Genomic DNA, 10,930 nt, shown 5'->3' on the forward strand with positions numbered 1-10,930 from the left:
TTTTTTGGGAGAAAAAAATCTGTAGAGAGACATTAACAAGAAATCCGTTCTCCTTTGATTCTGCTTCTTCTAATAGTACAAGATAGATAACAAAAAAAAATAAAATTAGAAAAGAAATAACAAAAAAATAACAACAAATGCACAATTTATTATTTTTTATATAAATTATAATATAAAATCTATTACAATAGGAATAACACAGGAAGCATAATTACAAATTATAAATTAAAAATTATAGTAGAAATGGAAGCATACCTCGGCCTTCATCTTCATCTTTATCTTGGTCTTCATCTTCTTTCTTTTCAAATCCATCAAATGCTAGCTTCCTAAAAATCCAGCTGCCAGCGACATCAAAAGCGAATTAAAACCCCAAAAGAGGACAACCTGAGAGCGAGGTGATAGAGTTGCAAAAAGGCGAGAAGAAAACTCAGCTCATTTTCAAAAGCTGAGAGCGAAGAATGATTTAAAAATTTGGTCGCATACCTTTTCAGCAGCGTAGATCTTGACCTTGAGCTTCTTCCAAAAAGCCCCAAAACTCCAAGAAGGCTGAGCAACAAGCACTTCAAATAACATCCAAATCTCAAGCCATTTGTTAGCTGTCAGCAACTCATTGTGGATGTTGAACAAATTGGGGGAGAAAGAAAAGCAAACCAAGATAAGATTTGGATGAGTTTTTCACTTTCTAAAGGCTTGATTCCAAATAGCTTCTTAAAAAACAAATTAGATACAGAAGGGGTTTAGAAGGCATTGGGATCAAAAATTCAAATCCTAAGAGTTCCGAAAACTTCAATTCCCTAAAACAAAAAAGCATTGGGATACTTCAAAACTAGTTCAGAAGGCAGATCTCTAGAAACCGGTTCAAAAAAAGCGACGAAAAGAGAAGAGGAGAAGATTAGATATAGAAATCAAAACGATGGATATAAAAATCTCAGGCCTTCAATTGAAGAAAGATCAAACCAAAATGATGGATTGAAGATTTCAACACAGAAAACACCTTCAAACTCCCAACTTAGGCAGAAGAACAGAGAAGAAATAAGTGCTCACAAAAGGTTAACCTCGGTTTGGGGCTCGGAGAAAACCCTAGATTTTGGGCGCCCCCTTCGCGCCCCATTGCTGCCGTGGGATCGAAGGGTTTGAAAGCCAAGAGCCTTGGCCTAAGACTAACGGGGGGCCTGGGATGATGGCGGCTGGGTGAAAAGGTTAGAGATTATTGTTCTCCACGAGAGAGAGAGAGAGAGAGAGAGAGAGAGAGAGAGAGAGAGAGAAGGGGTTGGGACTTAGGATCGGGGAGGAAGAAAGGGGGGGGGGTGGGGGAAGGGGTGGTGGGGTTGTTAACTACTGTTCTCCAACGGCGCTTTAGAAAGCATTGTCTTAGGTGGCTATTAGGCATCCGACGACCTTTTTTTAAAGCATTGTCTTTGAGGAGAGATTAGCTTGGAGATGACTAGACCTCCGACAACGCTTTGTAAAGCATCATTCTGGAAAAAAATTAGGCCGGAAATGATTAGGCCTCCGACGATGCTTTCAAAAGTATCACGTTAGCGCACTAAGACTTCCGACGACGCTTTCTAAAGCATCGTTTTAGTTAAAAAATATTGGAAGAACTTCCGATAACGCTTTTAGCTTTGTAGGATTTCGACGACGCTCAAAAGTATCATCTAATCTGAATTTCTTTCGATGCTACGAAAAAACGTCGGCAAATTTTGACATGATGCCCAAATTGCTGATGCTTCTTTTTTGCATTGGCAGGTAAGAACCGAAAAAATTTATTTTTGTTGTAGGCGCGCGCACACACAACCTTATGGGAGGTTGAAGGGCAAACGCTAGATCACCGTCGTCCCAATTCAAAAATGCCATTTTTTGTTTAGATCTACATGTATGTCTCTTGTGGGGCACGATGAGGATAGACTGGCGACTAACGTTCCCTTTGGTGGACAAAAGTTTTATATTGACGAAAAGAAAGGACACAGTCAAACGCATGATCCGCATAGCATATCTCGGAAGTCAAAAACCACTGCACGCCATTATAGCTGTCACCATGATTGGCTTCGATATTAGTAATATAAGTAATGGCATGGCCCTTTCTTGATCCCGTGGCTCTTGAGCCTGCTCGTTGCGTAGGAGTTAGGACATGTAGGTATCTTGACCTTGTGTTTAGCGGAGAAATTATATTCAATACTATATGCAACATATGACTCTATGCCATATTAATTACAAATATTTATTTTTTAGATTAATCATCCGGATGACAGATTGATGGATGGGATCTTTTGAAGCAAATGTTTACAATTGGCATGATGCCGAATGGTGCACAATGGTGTAATTTAATTTCTCGAGCTGGAGACCATCATGAAGATATGGAATCAAATTAGAAGCTTTAGAGACAAAGGAGATCTAGCTTGTTGTTTAGTCTTTGATTGTGGCGTAAGTAAATAGTTTTTTTTTTGATAAAAATATGTAATGGTATTTCATACTTGCTAGTTCCATGTAGCAAGTATTTTTATGTGTTTTGATCATGGGGGGCATTAAAATAAATGTAAATAAAAGCCCCCAAGGAAGATTTAAGATCAGATGGGTGGCTAGTGCAGGAGAACTCAAACTTGAAAGAGTCAAATATAATATGGACAAGATTCTTTCTCTTCCTTTTGATAAGTCTTGAGAATTTGGGAATGTCATTGCATAAGTTGAAATCATAGCATCTAGTGAGAATGCTATAATATTAATGAGAATTGAGGGGGCTGCTTTGTAAAAATTGTATACATTTGTGTTCGATGTACTGAGGTTGAATGCAGCTGTTGTAGCGGGAATGGCGAACAAGTTGATGCAAGTGGTCACACCTAGGTCATCCATGAGGAGGAGGTTCCGTATTTCGTGTCTTGAATGTGCATCCAATGTTGTTTGGATTTTTTTTAAAAAATACATTAATAGTTTTGCCTCCCGGCCTTTTAGGGGAAAAAAAAATGAAACACTGGATTGCAAAGATGAGACTCAAATCGATGCAATGTACCCAAAAATTGCTATTTGTGCTTTGAAAAATAAATTGAAATAAAATTCTATATCCACAAAATTTTGAAAATTAATTAGTTAAAAGCTTGCCTGGATTGAGATGTGTGACAAACACTGCCCTAAAATATGATTTACCCCTTATGTGCCGGTCTGCAGTGATCTCGTCCCTCAAGTACATAATCCAGCTTAGCTCGATCCTCCTCTAACAAGTACGATCGTTGAGAGGCTTGATCCGAATGACTCCTTCAGATGTCCATAAAGAAAAAAGAAACAGAAATTTAAAGATAAAGAGAGAGGAAGTCTCTCTCCAAGAGTGGAAGAATTTTTCAGAAAATAGAGCACCAATGAGTGAGTGTGCGTAGTAGTTTTTTGGTGATTCCAAGATGTTAGACTTAAAGCCTATTTTTAAACTCTATCTAGGTGATTGAGGAGATGTTACGGTTTCGAGGTATGTGATATTTCAAAGATATCGTAACCTTTCGAAAACCAACATTCTCTTCTAAATAGGTGTAACATGGTACACGACACACCCACACATTGACACGCTCGCACCCTGCCCCTCCATGAGATGTGCACAGCACAGTTGGCTGAGTCGAATCTAGCGCATGCGCACGTAGTCACCAGCCCACTTCCTCAAAGCCCAACTAGGGCTTCTTGAAAAAAATTCCTTTAAGCAAGAAGACTTGCTTACACATATCCGATGTGGGACTGAAAAATGAAAGAGTTTTAAAACTTTTGAAATACTTAACAAATAGGGGATAAGATTGGTTTTGTTTTAAAATTTGAATCTTTTTATATATTAAAACTCCAACAATTTCTCACAAAAGATTTAGATTTAAGAAAGACATAAAAAAAAATCTAGTTAACTTATACTGTCCAATGAGTGAGGTGTCCTATGAACTTGAACTCACATAGTGTTAATAGTATCCCTCTAAGGGAACTATAATGGATTAGAACCTAAACTAAATCCTTTATCTCAGATTTCGACTTATTACATATAGTACGGATCAACTAAGTCTTTTTGTTGTCAGCACCATTTAAAGGTCTTGCGCTTAATACCTTGATTGTAGGGTTAGCTCGAAACCCCTAGTTGCAACCTATACAACAATTCTCACATAGGTAAGTCCTCCAAGGATGTTTGTGATCTAATGCCCTACAATTTTCTTGTCTGAGACTCATAAAGAGCATAACTCAACCTTTTTAAATTATTTTGTTGCTAATATGAGCAATCATCATATGGATGGAAGGCATATACTCCAAGAATGTACTCCGACACAATCATTCAATTAGCTTCATTTCTACCACATTTAACCTCTTTCATAAGATCTCTAATTATAGAGGTTTGGTATCTACTATCCGTGACCAAGTAGTGAGTTTAAGCCTTATCCCTCTTGATGAATCTAGGACTCCACTTCCAGACAAACCTTCAATTAATTGATCTATCAAGTTAACTGAATTAAGATATAACATTACTCTTTAAGTTGTCTTACAAATGTATGATGAATCCAGATATGCTGGCTCATGATTTAGTAGTACTAAACATAGTATTATTATAACAATGGGTTAATATAGTTGAAACTAGCTTACGTACTCAATGTAGCTTTGAGATGAGATTTTTAATCCACTTTGCCTTAGTATAAGTGGTATCCAAAGCAATCAACTTAATGTTTATGGTGCTCCAAGATTAATAGTTTGTCTAGAAGATCTCCAAGCTATAGCAACACCATTGAGAAGAAAAAGATATCTGATGGTTGATTTAAAATTAAGAAAATCAGTAATCCAATATGCATCACTGTAATCCTCAATCATCTTAGGGTATCAGTGTACAAGAGAGATAGATTAAGAGTTTTCTTAAGATATCAAAATGCCCTTTTAACAACTGACCAATGACATTGATTTAGATTTTGAGTATATTTACTTAGTCTTCTTAGAACATAGGCAATATTAGGTCTTGTCCTATTTGCCACATATAGGAGAAAATCTATGATTTGAGAGTGTCAGATTTGATTAATTAGTTCATCTAAATTCTTTTTGAGATGAATACTTGGATCATAAGGAGTAGATATAAATTTCTAATGAAAGTATCCAAACTTTTGAATCATTTTCTTAATGGAATGAACAAGGGAGTGAGCTATCCCTTCAAGAGATTTGATGAGCTTCATCCCTAGTATAACATTAGCTTCACCTAAATCTTTCATATCAAAGTGATTTGACTAAAATTATTTGATTTTAGATATGATTTTAAGAGATGTTTTCGAAGATCAAAATATCATTGACGTATAAATAAAGGATCACATAATCATCGTCAATGATTTTTGAATAGACACACTTATCTTGATCATTGATGGAGAAACAAAAAAAAAGCATGATTTTATCAAACTTTTCCTGTCATTGTTTAAGCGTCTGTTTTAGACCACTTTGTCCTCTTATCCTTTACGATGAATTTTCAAGCTGTTCCCCATAGATCTCTTTATCTAGATCAATCTCCATGTAGGAACACAATCTTCCCATCCGTTTAATGAATGATCAACTTATGGATTGATGTTAGGACAAGAAGAGTTCTAAGAGTAAAGATTCTAGCTACATGAGAGTAGGTATCAAAATAATTTAAACTCTTTTTTTGGTTATATCCGTTAGCCACTAATCTAGCTTTATACTTTTCTATTGATCCATCAGGTATAAGCTTTCTTTGGAAAAATACAATTATAACCTAATGGTTTACTGCTTGGAGAAAGATCAGTTAGGATCCAAAGAATTCAAAGTTTATGTCTTCCTTCTAGAAAGAGGCACTAGGTCAAATTTTATGACTTCCTTCTAGAAAGAGGCATTAGGTGACGACATTGCCTTAGCATATGGGAAGATTCACCTTCAACAAGAAACGTAAAGATTCCTTTACCAAGGTCATTTTCCTTCCTAGTCCATATGCTTCTTCTAGATTTAGAACATCCATGATCAGAGTAAGACGTCTTCCTCTTTCTCGAATCATAAAGAACCTCTGATTCAACAAGGCTAGGGTTAGAGGATAGATCATATTGAATTTGTTATTTGGTTTTTAAAAGAGAGAATATTTTCAAATAAGTAGCATCTTTAGCCTCGATGAGAATATTATTCGCGATATCACTTATCTCAGAATTTAATACAACAAACCCGTTGGTGCTTCTATCTAAAGAATACCTTATAAAGATTGCATCTATGGTTTTAGGGCCAATTTTCTTTTCTTAGGTTTAGGTATACCTACTTAGCTAGGCACTTCCACACTTAGGTAATCTAATCCTTTCAAAGTTTAAAAGGTATCTTATTACTATCCTTAAAAGGTATTTTGTTTAAGATATAACAGGCTACTAAAAGGACTCCCCCTCCCCCCCCCCCAAGTTCTCGGATGCACTTGAACTTATTAACATTAAATTAACCATATCCATTAAGGCATCATTAAACTACGGGGAATAAGGAGGTGATATCTCCTGAATGGTTCTATGTTCTTGACAGAATAGGGCGATTTTATTCGAGGTATATTCTCCATCTTGATCAGACGTAAGTCTGTTAAGTATTTTTTCAATTTAGATTTTAGCCTTAGCCTTAAAGTTTTTAAACTTATGGAAGACTTTATGTTTGGATCTGATTAGATATGTGTAATAATATCGGAAGAAATTATCAATGAGTGTTATAATGTAATAGTTTTCTCCCCGAGTTGGAATTTTGGTAGTGTCATACACATTACTATGAACTAGATTAAGAAGGTTTCTATGAATATATTTGAAAGGTTTTGCAGTACTTTTGGCTTGAACACAAATTTCACATTTAATCCTTTTTTCCAGATGGATCTTAGGGATCAAGTTCAAGTTAGTCATATGATGGATCCGATCAAAATTCATATGACCAAGCCTACCATGCCAAATATTAGAAGATCCAAAATTTAGAACAAAGAAATGATTTTTCTTAGAATCTTTAGGATTTATACTCAATTTGAATAGGCCTTCAGATACAAAGCCTTTTCCAACAAACTCGTTATTACAAGTGACTACAAGCTTATTAGATTGTAAAACAGACATCATTCTCTCTCTATCTTTCTTTCTCTCATTATTTCTCTCAATATTGTAAGATGTGATACTCAAGTGATGCTTTAGATCATAATGTTCTCTGATAAATGCGTGCATTTTCCCTAATTAACTTGCAGAAAAGACTGTGCATGTGAAGAGAGAGAGACCATTAACTTTATTTTATAGAGCTATTAAAATAAAATTGCAATCTCTACTCAAAACATAAGCATCCATTGATACCTTTATCTGATTTATAACTTTTGCAAATCCAATAAAAAATCCTGAAAAAAAGTTGAAAATAAATTCGCTCACAATTAATTCATAATCAATCCCATATAACAAAATGCCAAACCAACAAAGCTTTATTGCACCTTATGTAAAATAGCTTCAAAAGTCAATCAAACCCATAAATTCAGATCAGCTCAAATTCAAACTTAATGGCAAATTGATTGGGTTCTTCACATTCTGACTGACTCAGTTGTCCACATACTCAACAAAGAAGAAATTTAGGTGGAACTGGATTACATAATATCTCCTTTTCTACATGGGAAACTCCTGCACATCCATGCAGAATTTATATGCTTTCTTTATGCATGTGTCATCATATGATTGAAAATGATTTTTAAACTATTTTATTTTAAAAAAATTCAATTGCAATAACATACTGCCATGTCAGCTTGTAAATAAGTAATTCCTTTTATGTCCCCAATGAGAAAGGCAGTCCAAGCTGCTCTTTGGTGTCTTTATAGCATAGAGGCTAGATTTGGTAGCATTGCTACCGAGATTCCATGAAGAGGAGAGTAAAGATATGTTAATGAAGTGTTTCAGAAGTCGTATAATTCTTGCAATATTTACCTTAATTAATTTTCTGAATGAGGCAAATTAGTGTAGGAAAGAAAAGAAAAAGATTGAGATCTATGCTCTAGTTTATTGGTTGTGGCAATAATCAAGTGCATTTGCCTAAAATTCTTGAAGCACTCAATCATTAGACCATGACTAATATTGTATTGTATAAACAACTATTTGATAATGACATGCCCAAGCTTGCAATCGTTGAGCCATGTTTGGATTAGTTTTTATATTCATAACATGACTTGTATACTTGGCCCTAAGCTTTGAGGATTAAACAATTGGTCATCGTTACTGTCAAAGCATTACCAACAGTGAGCAATCATACACGAAGAAAAGTTGGATAATCTTTTAATTAAGTTGATCTAGATCCCACTAGGGGCTCATTTGGTTTGCGAGAAGCATTTTTCCTCCTAGGAATATGATTTCTGGGAAGTAGATTTCTATGAAGAGGATGCCTAGGAAAGTACTTTTGGCATGTTTGGTTGACCATGGAAAAGTGACAGATTTCTGGAGTCCTAATGTTTGGTTGACCATCTACTTTTCTAGAAAAGTTATATATAATTCCTATTATACCCTTAATAAAAATTAGGTTTTTAATGCCTCTTTAATGCTTCTTTAATGCTGAAGGGCTTTTTTGGGAAAAAATAAAAATGAAGTGATTCCCGCCTTATGGGAAAGTAACTTTTCCATAAAATGTGGAAACCATATTCTCATGGGAATACAACTTTCCCATCTTTCTCCTTTGAAAACTCCAACCAAACAAGAGGCATCTCATTACTTTCCCGTTGACCACACTTTTCTCCCTTCTTTTTCTGCGAACCAAACGAGCCCTAGGGTGCAATATAGCTAACGGTGCAAAGTCTTGGAAGTAGTAGAGAGAAAAGGAAGATGCTTGGGAAATCAGTTTCTAATCATTCTAAACTAGATTGGAATTTAAGGGAAATCTCTAGAAATAACATACTATATACCTGTGTAAGTGATATCTGGGTTCTCTTATTGGCAAGGAAGTCTTTGCATCATTAGCTCCCCCACCATTTAGTACATTTTTTTCCCCACAAGAAGTCAATCAATTTGTGAACTTGATTGTCTACTTTAAGGAGTTTGTGTTCCGTAATTATTGCTTGCAAAAAATTTTGCCAAACTGCATGAAATCTCCAACTTAATTCACAATATACGTTACTCATCTCTTACATGTGCCAAGGCATGTTAGATAACTGGATGTTTGCCATTAGAGGACGCTCCCTAAACACTCACCATGCCATATTTCACAAACAATAAAACATGGAAACTGGTGGTCTCAGCATGCATATTGTCCTATGCAAATACTTCAAAGATATTATACACATTGGCCTTATTTGGACCACTTATTTATTTATTTATTTATTTTTTGTACAACGGTCGCTCACGTTAATCTGGTGTGAGTGCAACCAAGTCAAGATACAATACGTGGTATAAAAATAGGGGTACAATCTCAGTCCATGTCCATGAGACCTCTTTGGAGTAATGGGCAGCAAAGGAAGCAACTCAATCAGCCGTCCTGTTCATCTTCCGGTACACATGAGCAACCTGAAAGGAGTTACAATCTCTCACCATCCACTGTATATCGCTAAGGAGAGAATAACTATCGACATGTTGCTCAGCGTCTCGAATCCAATCGATCACCATAGTGGAGTTCCTTCCAAGGTGATCTTGCCAGCCCTTAGGACCATATCTGGACACCTTCAACTAATGCCGCTTGACCTGTGGCGAATCACTTGGCTTTGGCCGTTGGGACTCGTGTTGGGTAGAAGTCTCAATAAAAAGCATTCTCTGGACAAATGGAATCAGAGTTAGAAACACAAGAAACAAAAGAGATCTCTTTGTTTATTCTTTCATTGCGGCATAGACAATGGTGTTTAGTAGCCAACAGCTCCATTGACGCATGGTCCAGAGAAATAAACTATCTAAAACCGGATCATGCAAGGTATCAAAACGATATCATTTAAAACTAAGACATGAGCGTAGTATGTGGAAAGTCAAATATAACATTGATAAAGTCCTCGGTTACCCTTTGATGAGTCTCTAGAACTTGGGAGTGTCATTGCTTAGCATAAATAAAGTCATATCATTTAGGGAGAAATTATAGTTTAATGAGGTCTATCTCAGAAAAACGTAAGCTTGGTGCTTGAGTCACGCATGCAATCTTTGAATTCTATAGAATGGATGAGTACTGCGTTTTTTGCCTTTTTTTTTTTTTTTTTTTTTCTTTTGGCAGAGAAAAAGGAGGATTCTGGTTGCGGGGGATCATTTTGGAAGCCAAATTGTAACATTGTGATTTTGGGGTTGGAGATAACAAAAATGATTGAATTAACTTTCTAAGGTCATGATGAAAACATGTCAGGTATTGATCTCCAGATCTTTTCTTAATTCCTTATTGGTGTGAATAACATTTTAGGAATGATGGCATGATGAAAACAGGAAATTAGCATCATGTATAAGGAAAACTATGGAGCTTGGAGCTGGAGAAGGTTGTAGCTAGGGGTGGCAATCGGGTCGGGTTGGACATAAACGGGTCGGGTCAGATGTAAATCGGGTCAAAAAATCATAAACCTGAACCCGACCTGTTTATTAAACATGTCAGAAAATTACAACCTAACCTGACCTGTTTATTAAACGGGTAACCCGACTCGACCCGTTTAACCCGTTTAATAAACAGGTAACCCATTTAACTCAACCCGACCCGTTTAACCCAACCCGACCCGTTTAACTGTTAGACTTAAATTAGATACTTAGCAGTTAGCAGTGTGTAAGCCAATATAATTTACCATAAATCCACCAATATTAACACGGTCAAGCAATTTTTTTTAAAAAATAAATTTAACCAGAAATTAAAAAAAAACACAGAGAGGAACAACCGAACAAGGGGAAGAGAGAAATTAACAGATTACAATTTTCTTATTGGAAAAAATAAAAGAAAATGGAAACGAGAGCCCTCAAAATCTCTGATCTAGGATTCTAGGCGCCATCCCCAAATTTTTTTCTCTCCGGAAATCATC

The sequence above is a fragment of the Phoenix dactylifera genome, unplaced genomic scaffold (assembly GCF_009389715.1).
Source record: "Phoenix dactylifera cultivar Barhee BC4 unplaced genomic scaffold, palm_55x_up_171113_PBpolish2nd_filt_p 000222F, whole genome shotgun sequence".
NCBI classification, from domain to species: domain Eukaryota; kingdom Viridiplantae; phylum Streptophyta; class Magnoliopsida; order Arecales; family Arecaceae; genus Phoenix; species Phoenix dactylifera.